Source organism: Schistocerca cancellata, chromosome 1 (assembly GCF_023864275.1).
Source record: "Schistocerca cancellata isolate TAMUIC-IGC-003103 chromosome 1, iqSchCanc2.1, whole genome shotgun sequence".
NCBI lineage: Eukaryota > Metazoa > Arthropoda > Insecta > Orthoptera > Acrididae > Schistocerca > Schistocerca cancellata.
Window position 1 is genome coordinate 104,659,368 of NC_064626.1, and position 19,328 is coordinate 104,678,695.

Here is a 19,328-nt window from a genome sequence, read left to right on the forward strand (position 1 = left end):
TTTTCTCATGGTCACCTCCCTCTTGGTAGTCCCCTCCTGGCAATGTGAGTGGGGTGCTATTCTGAAATCTTTTGCCAACTGAGAGATCATCATGACACTTTTTCAATTACAGGCCATATGTCCTGAGGATACACATTATTTGTCTTTAATGCAGTGGTTTCCATTGCCTTTCACATCCTCATGCTGTTGATCACTGCTGATACTTCCACCTTTTAGGGGCAGTTTCCCACTCTAAGGGCAAGAGAGTGCCCTGAACCTCTGTCCGCTCCTCCACCTACCTTGATAAGGCCCTTTTCAAAATGAGGGTGAATTCTTATGCCATAAATCTTTGGACAGCATTACTGGTGATTTGAATCATTAGTGGGGTTTAAACCCAGTACTGAGGACATTTTGATTACGACTCAAAGATGCTGCATGTAGAGCATGGGTGCTCCCCCTACTACCTTCCCCCCTCCCCCCTCCCCCCTCCCTCTCTTGCAAGGCAAGGTATCACAAAATGCAAAATGTATCACAAGGCTCCATTTTCAAGCCAATCCTTTTCTTATGCAGTGTAAATGACTTACCTGAAAATATAAATTACTCATCAATTCTGTTTGCAGAAAATATTTCTATTTTCACTGAAGATGATAACACAGAAAAAATTTGAACTCTATAATGTGTATTCGCAATATGATAGAAAACTGATTTCAGTTTAATGGGTCAAAACTGAACACTGCAGTAGTACATTTCACAACCAAGCATTCAAAATGTGTGGATCTTAAAATACAGCACAAAAATCAAATATAGATAAAGCAAATGCGCCCATTTCCTTGGACTAAATGTTGGCAAGAACTTAAGCTGGAATACACATTATGTCTCCCTAACAAATAAATTAAGCAATTTTGCATTTGCAATGAAAATAGTACCAAATATCTCTGACATGAGTACACAAAAAATAGCATATCATAGTTATTTTGAATCTGTCATTAGGTATGGTATTGTTTTCAGGGGGAAGTTGAAATAGTATAGCTTGAATGGTGAAACTGCAGAAGAAAATTGTCAGATATATGTGTAATGCACAGCAAAAAGAAAATTAGCATTCTTAATTTGGAAACTACAAATCCCTAATGTTTCCTCCATAAATTTATGAAATTGGAATCTTCCTAAGCAGTAGACGATAATTATGTGAGGAGGATCATTTTAACCGCACATATCAAACACAAAAAGAGTTTTATGCTGCCCACACACAAATTGCAATAACATGCACAGCCTTCAAGGTATATGGGGATGTCAGTATGTACAAAATTAATGGATGAAAACATATTTGATGTAAATCAGAGATACTAAAAATATGGCTACAGCAGATGCTGTGGGAGAAATGTTAGTATTTGGTAGAAGAATTCATGCTGAATGAAATGATAAGTTGAGGAGAGGGTTACTCAGTATTAGATTTTCTTATGTATATGTTTCACAGAACTGACAATATAAGGAAAAGGATAAATTTCTACTCACTGTAAAGATGAGATGTTGATTTTCCCCACCATCTCCTCTATTTCATGACAGAATTAAATTATTATTAGGATGTTATTATTAAAATTGATTGTTTGTTGTGATATGTTTGCTGTATCTGAATAAAATGATTTGTATTATGTGTGTTATGAGGCATAAACAATTCATAACTCATTATCTGCCCTCAGAACTTCAATTCTATGAGCACCTCTCTTCTACTCTCCAAACGTTGCACAAGTTTTCATGAACACTTTGCTATACTAACAACATCAGTGTGGGAAGAAAGGTTCATGCAAATAAATGGCCTAGATGTAGCCTAGGGGACTGTTTCCAGCATGAATCTTTCACTCTGTAGCTGAGTGGCTGCTGTTTTGGAACTCAGATTAGTGACCTTACCTCTCGACAATGTTCTTACTGACTGTTATCCAGACATGATGCATACCTCGTCCTCACAACTTCACTTTTATATTGAAACACATTTTGTAAATAACCTGCTGGTGCAAAGCACTTACAGTTTTATGGAAACGCTATAGGCTTATTCATAACCCCAGAAACATAACTTAATTTTAATTCAATTTGGCCTTTCTTTTCTTGAAACACTTCTTGTAATGCTAGTATATTTCACTGTTTTATTTAACTTCTCTTTCAATTTCGTTAACTTATATTCAATTTCTGAAGTTCTACAATGTATTCCCTCTACATAAAAAGTACCAGGATTTTTTGGGTTTATAACATTCACATAATTGTTTATTTAGCCAAACATCACCTATCAAAGTGCAGAAACAGATGTAACCTGACTTGTCCCTTGGCCTAATGCCATTGCCTGAGCTCACTCCCTCATTGCACTAGTCACAATATTCTTGAAAGCCTTCAACAAACTTATCTATGGAACACTTGGCAAGACAAGTAAATAGCACTGAGTCTTGGCAGAATAAAGCTAACTGTAGTGTCAGCTCAGGCCAAGTACTCACAAATCCCAGACCCTGAGATGAACATTATTAGTTATCAAGATAGTTATGTAGTCATGTGGCAATCTTGAGATGAGTTATAGACATCTTGAGATGAGTTGTATCCTAGCAAAAATTCTACCTCATTCCCTAAAGTTATACAGGGTCCGGCATAAAAAACTCCCCGATTACAAAGTAACGTGCAGCGGACAGTAGAAGGAGCAGAGTGGTGGGGGGCGCGTCGTTACGTAGCTGCCTACGTGCCGTTTTCAGTGTACGCCATGGCGTGGTCTGGTGAACATCGTGCCTTCGTAGTGGAAGATTTTATTCAAAATGGCGAATCGCCTATTAATACTCAACGTGCTTTTCGCGTTCGCTTTGCGCTCGGACGCCGGGACCCTGTTCCCGATAAGAAAACAATTTATTCTTGGGTTGCTAACTTTCGTGAGACAGGTTCTGCATTAAAAAGGAAACCACCTGGACGACCACGGACTGCAACAGGCCCCGGAAATGTTGATGCAGTTAGAGCTTCAGTTCAACAATCTCCTCGACGATCCGCTAAAAAGCATGCGGCAGCATTACGGATATCTGATCGAAGTGTGAGAAGAATCTTGCATCGAGATCTTAAAATGCATCCTTACAAACTTGTAACTACGCAGGAACTGAGTGAACGAGACTGTGGTGTCCGTGTAAGTTTGTGCCAAGACCTTCTTCGGAACATTCGTCCCAACGATATTGTGATTTTTTCTGATGAAGCACACTTTCACCTTGCCAGAACAGTGAACAGCCAAAATTGCAGGTACTGGTGTGAACACAATCCCCAAGAACTTCATCAACGACCACTTCATAGCCCTAAAGTAACAGTATGGTGTGCTGTTTACAATTCCGGAGTGATCGGTCCTTACTTTTTCGAAGAAAATGACAGAAATTTAACCGTCAACAGTGAAAGCTATTGTGCCATGCTCCGCGAATTTCTCCAACCGCAACTAAGGGAGCTTTTTGGTGAAATAGAGGACATGTGGTTCCAGCAAGATGGTGCTACAGCCCACACAGCGCGGCAGTCACTGGCATTGGTGAAGGAAATGTTTCCTGGACATGTGATCTCGTTGCGTGGAGACATTGGCTGGCCCCCACGATCGCCGGACTTAACGCCCTGTGATTTCTTTCTTTGGGGCTATTTAAAAGCAAAAGTTTATGAACAACGTCCACAATCTTTACGAGCCCTGAAAGAAGCAATTACACAAGAGGTTGAAGCTATTCCACCTGAAATGACTCAAAGAGTAATGAATAACTTCAGGGAAAGACTCAATCAGTGTGTTGACAGTGCAGGAAGCCATTTAAGGGATGTTTTATTTAAAAAATAAGACCATAAGAGTATTTTCTAAAATGGCGTAATATGTACTTTTATTTAGTATAAATAAAATTGTTCTACCTTATTTGTTTTTGTTTTTATTAGCTTTCCTTAAAGGGGAGGTTTTTCTGCCAGACCTTGTATTATACCATGCACCCAACTTACACAGTATCATAGTCCATCTTTGTGCCATTAATGTTTCTATTACTTTGATCATAGGTTATTCTATTGATTGTATGTGACCCATGTACAGTAACTAACCTGTTAATTCCCCTGCTAGCTCATGGTAAACCCATTAACTAGAATATCTCTCTACTTTTCTGATCAAAAGTAGGTCACATCCAAATGCAGCTACATCCTATACTAGCTGATGCACAATTACTGTGTAAGAATGTGTGTTGGTATAAAAACTAAGCTGATGGTAATCACATGAATCACAACCATTAAGCTATGGCTAACTACAAAGTCAACCATCCATTTGCTGAATATGTTGCACACTAATGATTTTGACAGCCATATGAACACCTTTGCCACCATTCCCCTCTCCCCCTAGCACTGTTTCCTGTGGCCTTTCAGGTGGTAAGTACACCTCCACTGCATCATCCATTCTGCAAAGCCTCCTCTAGTTCCCATTCTCATCCACTCCCTTTCCATTTTTTCTACTGCAGAATTTCTGCTATGAGCCATTATATTGTATCCATATTTGTTCTCTGTTCAGGCTGCCCATTGTGAGGGTATGCAAGTACCAAGAAAGGTAAGAAAAAATATTATTGTTGAGATTTTCGAAGAGGAAATTTTGAATATTCTGACTGCTATTTTTCATTTTTTCATACTAATTTGTTACCTGCTGTAGTAAAATGATAGTGCTGTTCATACTTACATCCATCATTTGTTCTTCCTTATTCTGGATTTGTATATCTTTGGGTTGAATTTGATTTCGAAGTTCTTCTGTTTTATAATGCAGTATAAATTTCAACTTACTGAGTTCTTGATTACTCTCTTTCAAATCAGATATTCCTTTCTCCTGCAAAAAATGAAAAAAGTAAAAAAAAGGAATGAAATTTTATAACACCTACATTGTAATGTTACTAGGCATGAATTGCCTTGTCTTGGAGGGCGTTGTCTCGTTGACAGAGTTCTTGTTTTAATTCCTCAGTATCCTTTTCCAATGAAGTAATTTTATGTTGGAACTTGTGATGCTCAATTAATGTCTCATTAAATGTTACAGCACATTCTTCTCCTGCTTTCTGTAAACTATAACATGAATTAATGTACACAGTTATTATGAAGTTATTACATAGTATCAGAAAACAATGACTGTCAAACACATATTTACATGGATTAGGTGTACTGTCTTAGGGATATAAAGTGATTGACTTGTAAACAAATCTATATAAATAAAAGGCAATGTTCTGATTGACAGAATCAGCATCATCCAGCCCAAATGCCTAAGGACAGAAACTTGAAAATTTGAGAGTGTGTTAACCCTATATTGTAGGCATTGTTTCAGAATGGATTTTTTCAGAATTCCACACATGAGGGAGTAAAATAGGGATGAAATGTTTCTTGAAAATCTGTAACTATTAAGCTCAGTTTGAAGCTAGACTTATGAAAATTGGTATTTGGTTTCTCAGTCTGTGTGTGTTTCAGCATTTTTTGGAAATTCAACCAATAAGGGGGAAAATAGTGGGTGAAATTTTATTGAAAATAAATTTTTGTTAAAAACTACTAAAGCATTTTCAAAGCTAAATCTATGAAAATTTTTATTTGTATTCTCTATTGGAAATTTAAAAAAATGTTTCACTGGTTTTGGAAATTCAACCCCTATGGAGCTGAAATAGGTGATGAACATTTTTTTAGAAAATATTTCATTATATTATAAAATTTTTAAATCTAAATCTATGAAAACTGGTATTTCAGTTTTCAGTTAGATATAAAGAAGTATGTGTTAGGGGATGAAAGTTTCTATGGAAATATAACCACAATAGTGCAAAAGGCATTCTTAACAAAAATGTTGGGCTCTAGCTACCAGAATCATTTTTTGGTGAGAAGTATATTTAGGAAAGACCAAGGTGTTGCAATTTGTGAAAAACATAAAAATTTGATTAAAGGAAAAAAAACCCTGTGCAGACCATATAGTTTACATGACATGGGATTTTCAGTTACAGACCATACAAACAGTATTATAATTGGTTTTGACATCTTAGCAAGTCATCATCAGATGAAGTGTTTCAAAAGAAAGAAAATGGAAGTAGTAAAATACTAACAAACTAAATTACAAAATCAAATTAATTTATATGTACCTACCTACACACACACTTGAATATATTAAATAGTAGTTTATCAAAGTACAACTGGACAAGTGAGAAGAATCATTCACATTGTAAATACATCTGCCTTCTTATTGTTGGAGCTGCATTAAATAACGGGCTGGAGGAAGTTACACTGAATGAATCAAGTCCTTGTGGCACAAAAGCATAGAACTTTATTAAGTTCCTGTTTGGTAGTTTGTTGTCATGCTTTTGTTGAAACTTGCTCATTTATTCAGCTTATGTTTTGAAACAGTCTTATAGAAATGAATAATATTATCACTTCGTATGTTCCTCTTTCACTGACTTACTGGAAGTTTTCATTAAAGTCGTTTTGTGAGCCTTCCATGTGAAGGAACTCTTAGGACCATAGTGAACTGATATATTTGTATTTGTAGCAGAACAATATTCAAGTTTGGTTTGCAAAGATTTATTTATTTCATTTAGTTTTAAGTGTAGTGAGGCTGCAGTTGACCTAGTTCATTGAAAATTTCTATACCATAACTTTTTACATGCAATTTAAACATGCTTTCATGTTTTTTGTACCAGAATATATCTGTGTGATGTGATATATTCTGTACTTTTGAATGCTGAATGTTGCAAAAAATGTATTTCATATTATACACACATTAAAAAAAATTTTGCATCACCTCGATTCTGAGAGTTCCCAAACCTGTACAAAAAATTGGAATAGAGATTAATGTAAACATCATTTCTGCCCTTTTTATTGCTCATGAAAACCACACATTGCGTGTTGTGCCACCATACTGAGAGACCTTCAGAGGTGGTGGTCCAGATTGCTGTACAAACTGGTACCTTTAATACCCAGTAGCATGTCCTCTTGCATTGATGCATGTCTGTATCCACCATGACATACTATCCACAAGTTCATCAAGGCACTGTTGGTCCAGATTGTTCCACTCATCAACAGTGATTTGGCATAGATCCCTGACAGAGGTTGGTGGGTCACATTGTCCATAAACAGCCCTTCTCAGTCTATCCCAGGCATGTCGATAGGGTTCATGTCTGGGGAACATGGGGCCACTCTAGTCGAGCAATGTCATTATCCTGGAGGAAGACATTTACAAGATGTGCATGATGGGGGCACAGATCATTCCTCTGATTTTTAGTGTATATCTATGTGAATAATGGGTTATTTTTTAGAATAATCTCTACAAGTTTATTAGTGTCATGCATATAATACTTCATAGTAAACTGATGGTTGTGAGTTACAATGGCACATTCTGAAGATGACTATCTCAGCAGTATGCTGCTAATATGGTTGCACTATCAGTTGGAGCATGGCATTCACATATCGTACAGCCATTAGGGCACCTTCTATGACCGCCAGCGGTGTAAGTCGGCCCCATGTAATGCCACCCCAAAACAGCAGGGAACCTCCATTTTGCTGCACTCACTGGAAAGTGTGTCTAAGGTGTTCAGCCTGACCGGGTTGCCTCCAGACACGTCTCCAATGATTATCTGGTTGAAGGCATACGCGACACTCATCGGTGAAGAGAACATGATGCCAATCCTGAGCAGTCCATTCGGCATGTTGTTGGACACATCTTTACCGCACTGTATGGTGTTGTGGTTGCAAAGATGGACCTCACCATGGGTGTTGGGACTGAAGTTGTGCATCATGCAGCCTATTGCGCACAGTTTGAGTCATAACTTGATGTCCTGTGGCTGCATGAAAAGCATTATTCAACATGGTGGCGTTACTGTCAGGGTTCTTCCAAGCCATAATCCATAGGTAGTGGTCATCCACTGCAGTAGTAGCCCTTGCGCAGCCTGAGTGAGGCATGTCATTGACAGTTCCTGTCTCTCTGTATCTCCTCCATGTCTGAAAAATATTGATTTGGTTCGCTCCAAGATGCCTGGACACTTCCCTTGTTGAGAGCTCTTCCTGGCACAAAGTAACAATGCAGACATGATTGAACCATGGTACTGACCATCCAGGCATGGCTGAACTACAGACAATATGAGCCTTGTACCTCCTTCTTGGTGGAATGACTGGAAGTGATCGGCTGTCGGACCCCCTCCGTCTAATAGGCAATGCTCATGCATGGTTGTTTACATGTTTGGGCAGGTTTAGTCACATCTCTGAATAGTCAAAGGGACTGTGTGTCTGATGCAGTATTCACAGTCAATGTCTGTCTTCAGGATTTCTGGGAACCACGGTAACACAAAACTTTTTTTGACGTGTGTAGTGTCAGTTTTAATCTACGTTTGTCCTTCATATAATTTTAACAGCAGTAACCTTGTTCAAAAAATCATTCCTCTGAATTTTAGTGTATATCTATGTGAACAATGGGATATTTTTTAGAATAATCTTTACAAGTTTATTAGTGTCATGCATATAATACTTCATAGTAAACTGATGGTCGTGAGTTACAATTGCACATTTTGCAAATTACAGGAGAAGTATCTGTATTGGTATATTAAACAATGGAAAAACCCAAAATGCAATAACAAGAACAAAATGGATGGATTGCTGATGACTACATAGGGGAGGCTTTGAATAGGAGACAGGTACATTTAAAAGCAGATCCATAACTCACACACATAGTCACTGTTGTCTCTTGGCACTAAGGTTTAATGGCAGTGAGCAGCGATCTCAGCTGGGTGAATAGTGGGTTCAAGAAGAAGTGTGGGTGAGCAAGAGGAAAATTTGTAGGGTAGGGGTTGGGAGAGACACTGCAGTGCTGCCTGTGGCAGGGTGTAGTGATGTGGCTGGGACTGAATAGCGGACTTCAAATTTCAGCATAGGGTGCTGCACTGCAGGGGTAAAAAGCAAGCAGATAGAAGCAGGGAAGAAGAAAGAAGAGGAAAGAACTCTGTAGGTCCACGGGGGGGGGGGGGGGGGGGGGGGATATAATGCATGTGTGAGGCTGGAGTGAGAATGGGGAAGGTAGTGGTCCAAAAACAGATCTCCCATCTTCTGTACTTTTTTTGCCCCACATACCCCCTGGCTGGCCACAAAGGATAATAGCTTTGTGACTTATTACCATCCTGGATTGTGGCAACCGAATTATGCTCTCTGCCATGGTTTTGACTACCTGTCATGCCCTGTATTCAGAAATATGCTCCCCACTCTCTTTCCTACAACTTCCAACCTCCCACACTGGCATTCTGCTACCCATCCAGCATATGCAGTACCTTTGTAATTCCCTAATCGACTTCTGCAACCAATCCCTTGCCCCATGTCTCATATTCCTGTAATAGAGCTAGATGTGAGAACTGTCCCCTACATCCTCCCACTACCACCTGCCCCATTCCTGTCACAGGCATCTCCTAGTGTCATCAAAGGCAAGGGACACCTGGAAAAGCAGACATGTGGTCTATCAACAAAGCTGCAGCCACTGGGTGGCAATGCATGTGGGTGTAACCACTAACAAGTAGACTTTTGGAGAAATGGCTGCCATCAAACTATGGCCAAAAGAGAGGTGGGCCATACAGTTACTGAGCATGCCACCCAAAATGATGTGCTTGACTTAACAACTCCTTTGTGGTGTATGCCATCTGGATTCTTCCTGCCAACATGTTCTGCTAAAATGAACAGGTGGGAACCCTCTCTTCAACATATCCTTCATTCTTGTAACTCCCATCCACTCTCTCCCGTCCTCAACTTTTGACAGTCCTTGTACTCCATCCACCCATTCATTTACAAATGAATCACTATAATCATCAAAAACATGCTTATTCTCATTTGCAATTACAGAGTCCTCTAAAATCTGTACAAACTCTTCCTCAGAAAGACTTTCACATGAATAACTAGTCATTTCATGCTATCATTAACCCCTTTTTTTCACTAATGAAAATCATCAATTGCTCTTGTGCACTTTTTAGGTAAAATATCACTAAGTATGTATAATCATTTTGAGGGAGGAGGAAGTTCAAAATAATAATTAAGTTTAAAATGTACTCATCTGGTTCTCATTGATTTTCATTGATAATATGGCTTACTGCAATAGTCACTGTCATCCAGGAATATGATTTGATATTTCTTGACAAATAAGGACACTGCTCCATGGCGAAATTTTATCCTTCCTTTTATTTTCTTCATCTCAGATCTTAGTAAGACATCCGATATTGGTTTTCATTTTTCACCATCTCATTTTCATGACAGACACTTCACATCATCTCACATCATGACATACCAACTCCAAACTTACTACTCTGTGACTGAATGACTAAGCTATTGACAATCAAAGAGATATGGAAATTTTTATATGAAGATATGTATTTACAGGTGATATACTTGATTTTTAACCAAAGAGGCGCTACTAATTAATATTTCATAGACAAAAGTGTTTTTCTAATAATTTTAACTTTTTGAATAATTATGGAAGACAATAAGTGTGATTATAATACTAAATTTGAATATTCTTAACCTCAAAAATGAACAGTACTGTGAAGTATATTAGAAATGAAAAATTAATTACATTTCTCATAAAAATAGTTAATTTTATTTTAGTATTATGCTTTATCAATATAATTTACTCAAAATTTTAGAAAATCATATAACCTGTGGTTTTAAGCCTTTTGGACCATGTTTTATATTATAGCATATCATGTTCTTCAATATTACACAAAAAGAAAGAAGCATGTTGAAAACTTTGATTACAATGCCTACTAACATTAATGTAATAAATACAACACAGCTGCTACAGTTAGACAAGTTAACTCGGGTTTCCATATGTGGCAGCACTATGCAGCGTTGATGCCTATCACATTGACATTTGAGAATGGAGCTTATGAGAGCTATGAAAAATTGTCTCACGTAAGGCTCAACATCAGAGTGGAAAACAAAATTCACAGTGCTGAGCAACACAGCAACTTGCCATGTAGCAAACAAAACTTATGAATTCTTTAAGCAAGCTATTCAGATAATTTGCAGAAAGAGTTGCTAATACAGTATGTTTTTAATTTTCTTTCCATCTCATTGGGATTCTCAAGTTATTTCTTTATGCTAGATGAGAGACTATTAGATGGCTTTGTAATAGAGTTCATTGCTTCATTCTGAACTGTAGATAATGAGGGAAAGTCTACAAGAAATTTTTTGTACCTTGTATTATGATTGATGTGAGTCATTGCTCAGCTGTTACTGATTTTTACTGTCACTAACAAAAACCATGAAGATGTAAATGTAGTGGGAAGTGAGTGTCATTCTTGCCACTGGATGCCTCAAATTATTGGCATTGCCCATGAATAAAAATTTTGATGTTTTTTTCAAAACAGAGCAAAATTACTAGTAACGTTATTTAGCCATAAAATTTTTGAATTACTTCAAAATGTGCAGCAAAATTACTTAATTCCACACTTGAAATAAGATATATACCTCATCAAAAATGGATTGTACAAAGAACACCTTAACACTGATAAATAAACTTAAAAGTCCATGCAATATGATCTGTGTAGATGTGTTTAATTAAAATGAATACCTTTTAAGTCTGTTTTTCCAAACTGTAGCTTCTTTTCTAAAACTATCACTTATATTTCTTTCCTCTCTTAATAACTGTTCATACACTGTCCTTAGATCTACTGTCTCATGGTCAGCATCATCTTCAATCTGCTGTTTTATTTCTTCATGTTTCTGTGTTTGTTTTTCTACTTGCTTCAGAAGCTGTATTGGGAAATAAAATAAAGTTAGTAATACTAATAGATTTCTGATTTACTGTACATAATTTTTCAAAGTCAGGATCATAAGATCTTTAACTTTTTTCTTTCTGCAATCATTATGAAATGTATCCCTAATTGTGAACATTGCTGTATCCTAAGGAAATAATAAAAAATGAACAAAATGTTGTTTACACGTGAACTATGATGACACAAATCAGCACTTAAATTTACTGAGAAATAGGACAATGCTGTATGTTATTAGCAACTAATGATCAACACATGTTGCAGTAAAAGCCATTACTCATATTGTAACTGACTCAGTTATAAGTAAAAAGTGTTTAGTAAGAAATAGCATTCCTATAATTTCTATTTGAGTTCAAAGATAAGTTGTATTGTCCACTGGATTGTCATCACAATTATGTTTCAGACTGATATAAAACAAGATGTGTTCAATGATACTAATCACAACTTAAAGGATGTATCTGTTGTACAGAGCAGAAATACTGAACATTCCATCCTAGATGTGGAGAAGCACTGTCCTCAACAGTGCTTTCATTCTATTGTGGAGTGAGTACTGAGATATTCAAACTGTTTTAACCCCACAGAATGTGCAAATAAAGACACCAACATAACAATATGTTAAGCATTGCCCACTTCCAGCTAGGCCTTCTTTATCAGGATGTCACAGATATCACAGGCTGGTCATGTGAAAAACTATAGCAAGCCAATATAAAACCAACTGGCTACTCACTCTCAGATTTTCTTTGCTAGCTGTTGTTATACAACTCTGCCTCTCCCAAGTGATTTTTGACTGCTACTGTAGTTTACCCAGACTGGATTAGATTAGTGTTTGAGTAGTGACTGCCATTATTTCTAATTAACGTGTGACAAGTGACTGGCCTGGTATAACATTTTTGTATAGTGCCTCTATTGGACGAGTGTGTGAATTCTGTCACTGAAAGACTTATTGGGTACGGTGTCTAACATTAGAATTGCCATACCCATGCACAATAAAATGGTCAAGCTTGGACTTACATTAATTTAAATTAAGCTTTATTATTGTTTGGTTTTATGGACCAATAGACAATTTAATCTATGATAATGAAATGTTTGTAGGCCCTAAATCAAGTGTTAAAATATTGGCATCAATGAGGTTCTAGTTTTGTTTAATTAAGCATTACTATGTATATGGACGTTTCTTAATTTTTGGCAGTAACAGGAAAACCAGGATCACAAATTGGTGAAGCATTTAGCAGTTCTACACTGCAACAGTCAGAGGCACTGCCAGCTATCCTAACATTTCAGCCATTTAACAAATTCCAAGAACACTGGGGAAATATTTCTAAAATATCTCATGATGGACTTTCAAGGGCATGGTATAAAATGTTCACATCACCAGCAGGACTTTTGCTTTCCATGAATGCACAGTTATAATATCTGATCCATCAGTATTACCTTCACCTGACATATCTTCTTCACTATATGAGCACTTTTCCAACAAAATGCATATGGAAATGGCAGGGATAGAATTCTTGCCATACTACAAGTCAGACACTGTAAGTTAAGTGTCTTTGATTGTGGATTTGCAGGGTCAGAGTAGAAAATGTCAATTTACCTATATGTGGAGGGTCAATAAAATGCAGAATTTAATACATGATATAGTGATTCTCTCAGTCCCAGATAAGTGCGTCTGCATGTCAACCTTACGAAAATGTGACCCTTTCCTTGCTGATGCAATGCAAATTTCTTGTGCATTTGAATTATCACAAGCCACATACAAATTTTATCAACAGACTTTGAAATTTCACATGTATCCCAGAGCCATAATATACAGTGCAGTGGGTTTCTGGAACAGTTCCATTTAGTGGTGGTCAAGCATTCTCATACTCCATCAATTCAGGCTAGTACCAGATGTTGTTTGCAGTGATGTAATTTCTTTCCAAGTTGCCCAGAGTTTTTGTCCTTGCAATACAGATGGGAATATTCACATTGAACGATTGTTATAGGTGTTTATACAGAGTTCATATAGCAGATGTATGCTGTAGCCTAGTAAATATTGACCCCAGATGATTCAAATTTATAACATTCCAACATTTCAGGCAGTGATTATGTGCTGGGATCATGAAAAATTTTGTTACATTCAAAAGTGCAAGAAATTACAGTGACTTTTCTTTTAGATATTACCACAATGGCCCCTGTCATTAATCAGTCTATGTGTGGAAACACCCTTCATCAACCAAGTGCAATAAAAGTTGTGGATGTATAGTCACCATGAGGCACCACTTTTAAGTCTTGGCAGCTGCCAGTCACATATAATCAGGTCTCTCAAACAGTCATTTTTGATTGGGCAATCTGTCAATTAAGAACTTTTTTGGTCTCAACATGTATCCCATCTTTGAATTTTCATTACATCATGAAGTGCACTACACTGGCTCATCAGTACCCTGTGAAATGATTGATACATCTTATAAACAATTTTCACTACTATCTGAAAGAATTTCTGGGAAGGCGGTTGACTTTCTGGCCCACATTGTCTTAAGGCCAAGAGTAAGTCCGCAATTTTGCAAAACTCATCCGATTTCATTGGCCACAAAGGATGAGATTAAAATTTACCTAGGCAGATTAGAGCAACAATATGTTTTGTCTCCCATTTCCTACAGCCCATGGGTTTCACTTTTAGTGTTGATTATGAAGCTGGGGGCTCTTTTTGGTTTTGTACACATTTCATGCAAACCATTACTGTACAAGGAGACACTGATTTTTATGCATTGCCTCATCCAGATGAATGTTTTGGTATCTTGAACAGGGTACTGCAGGGATTCTGTAATGTATGAATGATCTTAATGATATTGCGGCCACTGTGCACACAACAGAAGAACATTTGCGTAATATACACCTTATTTTTGCATACAAAGGTCTTAAATGTAATGTACTTTCTTTTAAATAGCAGTCAGTTATTTAGGCTGTATCATCAGTGAAGATCTTTGGTCCACCAGAGAATATATAAAGTCTATTCAGAATGGCTGTGTCTGTATTAAGAAAGGAACTTCAAGTATTTTTAGAAAAAGTGAATTACTTTGATCAGTTTATTCTCCAGGCAGCATTGCTAACCAAGCAATTGGCACAATAATGCCATCTGGCTTTTCAAAAATAGCAATTGCTTTCCAATCAGCACCTTGTCTTGTGACTTATCAGCCTCACCTGCCACTGATGGTGGCAACAGTTGCATCTCCAGATGGCATCTGGGCTGTTCTCTCTTATAACTTAAATAAGGGTGCCATGTAGCCAATTGCATTTATGCCAAAAACACTTACTCTAGCCCAAGACCATTATTTTCAGATCAAAAAGGATCTGTTGTCTATCATATTTGGTGTTCATAAATTTCACATTTTCTTGTATGGTTGCAAATTTCATCTTACCACTGACCATACATTGCTTATCACTTTTTCGACCTAAGGCAAAATTGACAGAATATACGGGACATTGCCTTCATTGATGGGCTCTCTATTTCAAAAATTTCCAATATTCCATTCCCTGTCACACTTCTTCTCAATACTCTAATGCAAATACTTTCCCCTGCCTTTGGGAAGATACTGATCCTGGATTTGATTGTTAGGGGACAGTGTGTCTAGAGTTAGTCAATTGTCTGGAGCAATTGCTTGACAGGTTCCCTGTAAATTCCTGGGATGTTGCAACAGCATCTATGAGTGACACACATCCACAATGAATCCTGCAACATGTCCATATTGGATTCACCTATCAAGGCCTCTGGTGCAGCATCACCTGGCCTTTGCTCCAGTACTTTTTTCTTTTCCATCAGTGGCACCAAATTCAGATTCAGAAAGGTGTGGTGCTCCTTACAGAAGATGACAAATAGTGCTGAGTGGTGGTTCCATCTTAGATGAGATGCTTCAACTGCTTCATCAGTTCCACAGGGAAATTGCTCCAGATGGTTGACTAACTCTAGAAAAACTATCCCCTAGTAGTTCGACAACTAGAATGTAAGTATATCTACTGGACTTGTATGAATGACAGTGTTGCATGGGCGGTTCAATGGAGCATCATTTTCTGAGCACACCAGGCAGGCCCACCCCAGCTGCTTCCTGTCCTGACAGTACCTACACAACCATGGGACAAAATTCATGCCATTTTCTGGGCCCTTTCTTGGGATCAATTCAGCCAGTCATTGTGGACCCCTTCTTCCAGTTCTCTTATGTTGTCCATCTCCAAAAGACACCAGCACTCACAGTGGAATCCCTGGAATAGATCTTCACAGCAGAGCATCCACCCCAAATGTTAGAGATTGACACATCAGCTGAAAGCTACTGATTTCAAAAGGGTTTACACATGCAATGGAATTAAACATCTTACCAAACCCTCTTCCATTCAGTGTCAAAGAAGCTGGTGGAATGGTTTATTTGTACATTCAGTACAAGAAGTCAGTGGGAATTTGTCCAGGGTTTGTTGGAGGTGCTGATAACAGGAAAAACAAACCATTTCCTGGTGATGAAACTCTATGACAGGGCACTGGGAAGGTAAGACAGGGCAACTATATTGGCAAGATGCCCAATGGGGTGAAAGTGAAATTTTGTAGTTGTATCTACTTAAAAACAATACCCATCACTGTAGACAATCTGTCATTTTCAGTAGCTTAGACCAACACCCAAAAAACAAGGTTTGTGGTCAGCTAACAGGTGGAATTTGCTGCTGTACAAGAACACACAAAACTTCATTACACTGTAAATTATTGCTGTTAATGTTTTGCAGGTGTATGTGATTGATCTTTCATAGCTATCTGACAATTTATGGGATAAAATTACCCCTCCATTAAAGCATCTATTTCAAGCCTGGTATATACAGAGAAAGGCATTGCTCTGTTTTGAGACAATACTTAAGCTGTTGAAAAACCTGCTGACAGGAAGCCAACAACAAAAATTTTGTGCTCTTTTTGCACAGCTGATTAAGTGGATGCACAGTTTGTTGAGCTTGGGTACACACATTGTACAGTAGTTGATCTTGGCTTGAAAAGCTTGTTATTGTTTGAGGTTAGTGGGCACTTCTATATTTGTAACCATACCTACATGGTCATGAGCTGGAGTAATACAGCTGCTACTGAGGATATGCCCCTGGTATTTACAGCTGGAGTCAAAAGACATACGCTTGTCTGATTAACAATGCAAGCTATTTTCCAAGAGCTGTATGAAATGGGAAACAAGGTTCCTTTAGTGCTCCACTTGCTGCACACCTGTTATGATTGTCTTTTAAAGTGTTAATGTGGGGTGGAACTTCCTGAATCAATAGCTCTAAGAGTTTATAGAATATGCTGGGTCCACTAGTAATCTCAAATGGTTAATGATTACACTGGTACAAGCTGCATGGCATATTTAAGACCATCAGCTGTTTTGATTCACTATCTAATGGAAGTTGTAGCTAAGTGTCTTTTACATCAATATTTGAAAAATATTGATGTCCAGATAGTTTTGCTAACAAATGTATGGAGGAGGCATACGGCAGAGATCAATGTAGGAAACCCATTATGTTTTTTAATAACAACTTTAAGTGTTGCCCAATGACTTGTTCTACATCTATATCTTCATGGATTCCTATTGTTCCAATCTCGTATAGTGCGTGGAAAGAACAAACACCTATATCTTTCCATACGAGCTCTGATTTCCATTATTTTATCATGATGATTGTTTCTCCCTATGTAGATTGGTGTCAACAAAATATTTTTTGCATTTGGAGGAGAAAGTAGGCGATTGGAATTTAGTGAGACGATTCCGCCGCAACGAAAAATGCCGTTCTTTTAATGATGTCCAGCCCAAATTCTGTATCATTTCAGTGACACTCTCTTCCATATTTTGTGATAATACAAAATGTGCTGCCCTGGATGTACTCTGTCAGTCCTATCTGGTAAGGATCCCCACCACAAAGCAGTGTTCTAAAAGAGGATGGACAAGCATAGTGTAGGCAGTCTCCCTAATAGATCTGTTACGTTTTCTAAGTGTCCTGCCAATGAAACACAGTCTCTGGTTAGCCTTCCCAATAAAATTTTCTACCTGTTCCTTCCAATTTATGTTGTTTGTAATTGTAATTCCTAGGTATTTAGTTGAATTTATGGACTTTAGATTTGCCTGATTTATCATGTAACTGAAGTTTAATGAATTTCTTTTAGCACTCATGTGGATGACCTCACACTTTTTGTTATTTAGGGTCAACTGCCAATTTTTGCACCATTTCACATCATTCAGACCATGGAGACCAGTGAAGAGATGCCTTGTTCCTGAAGCTATATGGGTTCAGCCTTAATGACAGCAACTAGTAGCAGGTAAGCTCTATAAATGTTTGGTACTGCTGAAGGTTTCATATCAGCATTAACATTATTTACACAACCTACTGATGGTTCAAAAATCGCTTTGTAGGTATTTAAAAGAGAACTGAGGTCACAAATGGCTTAGTTTTGGACACCAAATTTGCATGACTTCATTATTAAGACCATTAGTACACACTCAATGATTTCATACTTAGCTGTGTGTGACAATTCTCCGAGGAGAGAGGTAATCTTTTGACAGCAACCTATGACTTATCACTTGACTATCTACTGTGAAAGTGAGCCAATCTGCTGGTGTGTATCTTCACTGATGAATGAGATGGTAACTCCACTGCCTGGTTGCAAAAAGTATGAGCCAGTGTCACCTTCTATGATGCTGGCAGAACTGCTTTGTAAGCTGACGTGAATGTGTGGAGTGATGTACTGTCACTGAACTGTATTGGTACCGAATGTCTGTGAACAACTTGTAGACACACAGATGCCAGGTACCTGAGTTTTCCAGACACAAAACAGTGCATGACATGGTGCAGCCAACAACTTCTTGAATGGTCTCTGCAGCAGATGAGACATGACTGGCACTTTTTCAGCTTGTATATAAGTGCTTCAGTGTCAAGAGTGGAAGACGTCTCTGACCTGCTGGCATACTATTAAAAAAAGCGTTTATTCAGTGCTTATGGGATCATTAAGATTGACATACTTACATCTTTCATGAGATGCCAGTGATACAGGTGCCCATGAATTGGGTGAGACTTACGAACATAAAAAGTAGATGATCATCAGAATTATCAGCTGGATTTTGTCCATGAGAATGACTAACTCCTTCTAACACTTGAATGTTGTTAGTGAGGGTAGTTTCAGCTTTTGGAGCTACATTGAATGAATTAGCAATCTTGCAACTTCACAAAGACCAGCATTAGATGTGTGGCTAGTACTTTAGCTGTATCCTTCCTATTAGGGGCTAGGTACACACCCACATCATAAATCAATGATTTCATACAGGAAACATTACAATTCTGACAAAGGAAATTGCACTGCCATGCAAGACCCTGAAAGTAATCAGCTTATGCTGAATAATACTATCCCTGTTGATTATGAGACTGATTAATTTGTAGCATAGCTGCAACTAGGTGCATATATGACCACATAGTTAACTGAAGGATAAATCACTAGGGTTCAAGAGATGTCACAATTTTTAAACTGCTTTGTACAAATGACTGCTGGAGTAAAGTACTTCAATATGTATCAGAAACGTTATAAGCAGATAAACAGGACAATGC

General features: G+C 37.8%; 1 long non-coding RNA gene across 1 annotated transcript in view; it reads left to right on the plus strand.

The window, feature by feature from the left end:
* The first annotated feature begins 12,141 nt into the window (after positions 1-12,141).
* The window catches only part of LOC126151268 (uncharacterized), an 87,981-nt gene continuing 80,794 nt past the window's right edge, over positions 12,142-19,328 (plus strand). Inside the window, exons 1-2 of the long non-coding RNA XR_007531940.1 lie at positions 12,142-12,287; positions 17,933-18,048. This is a non-coding gene — a long non-coding RNA (uncharacterized LOC126151268). The remainder of the gene's footprint in view (positions 12,288-17,932; positions 18,049-19,328) is intronic.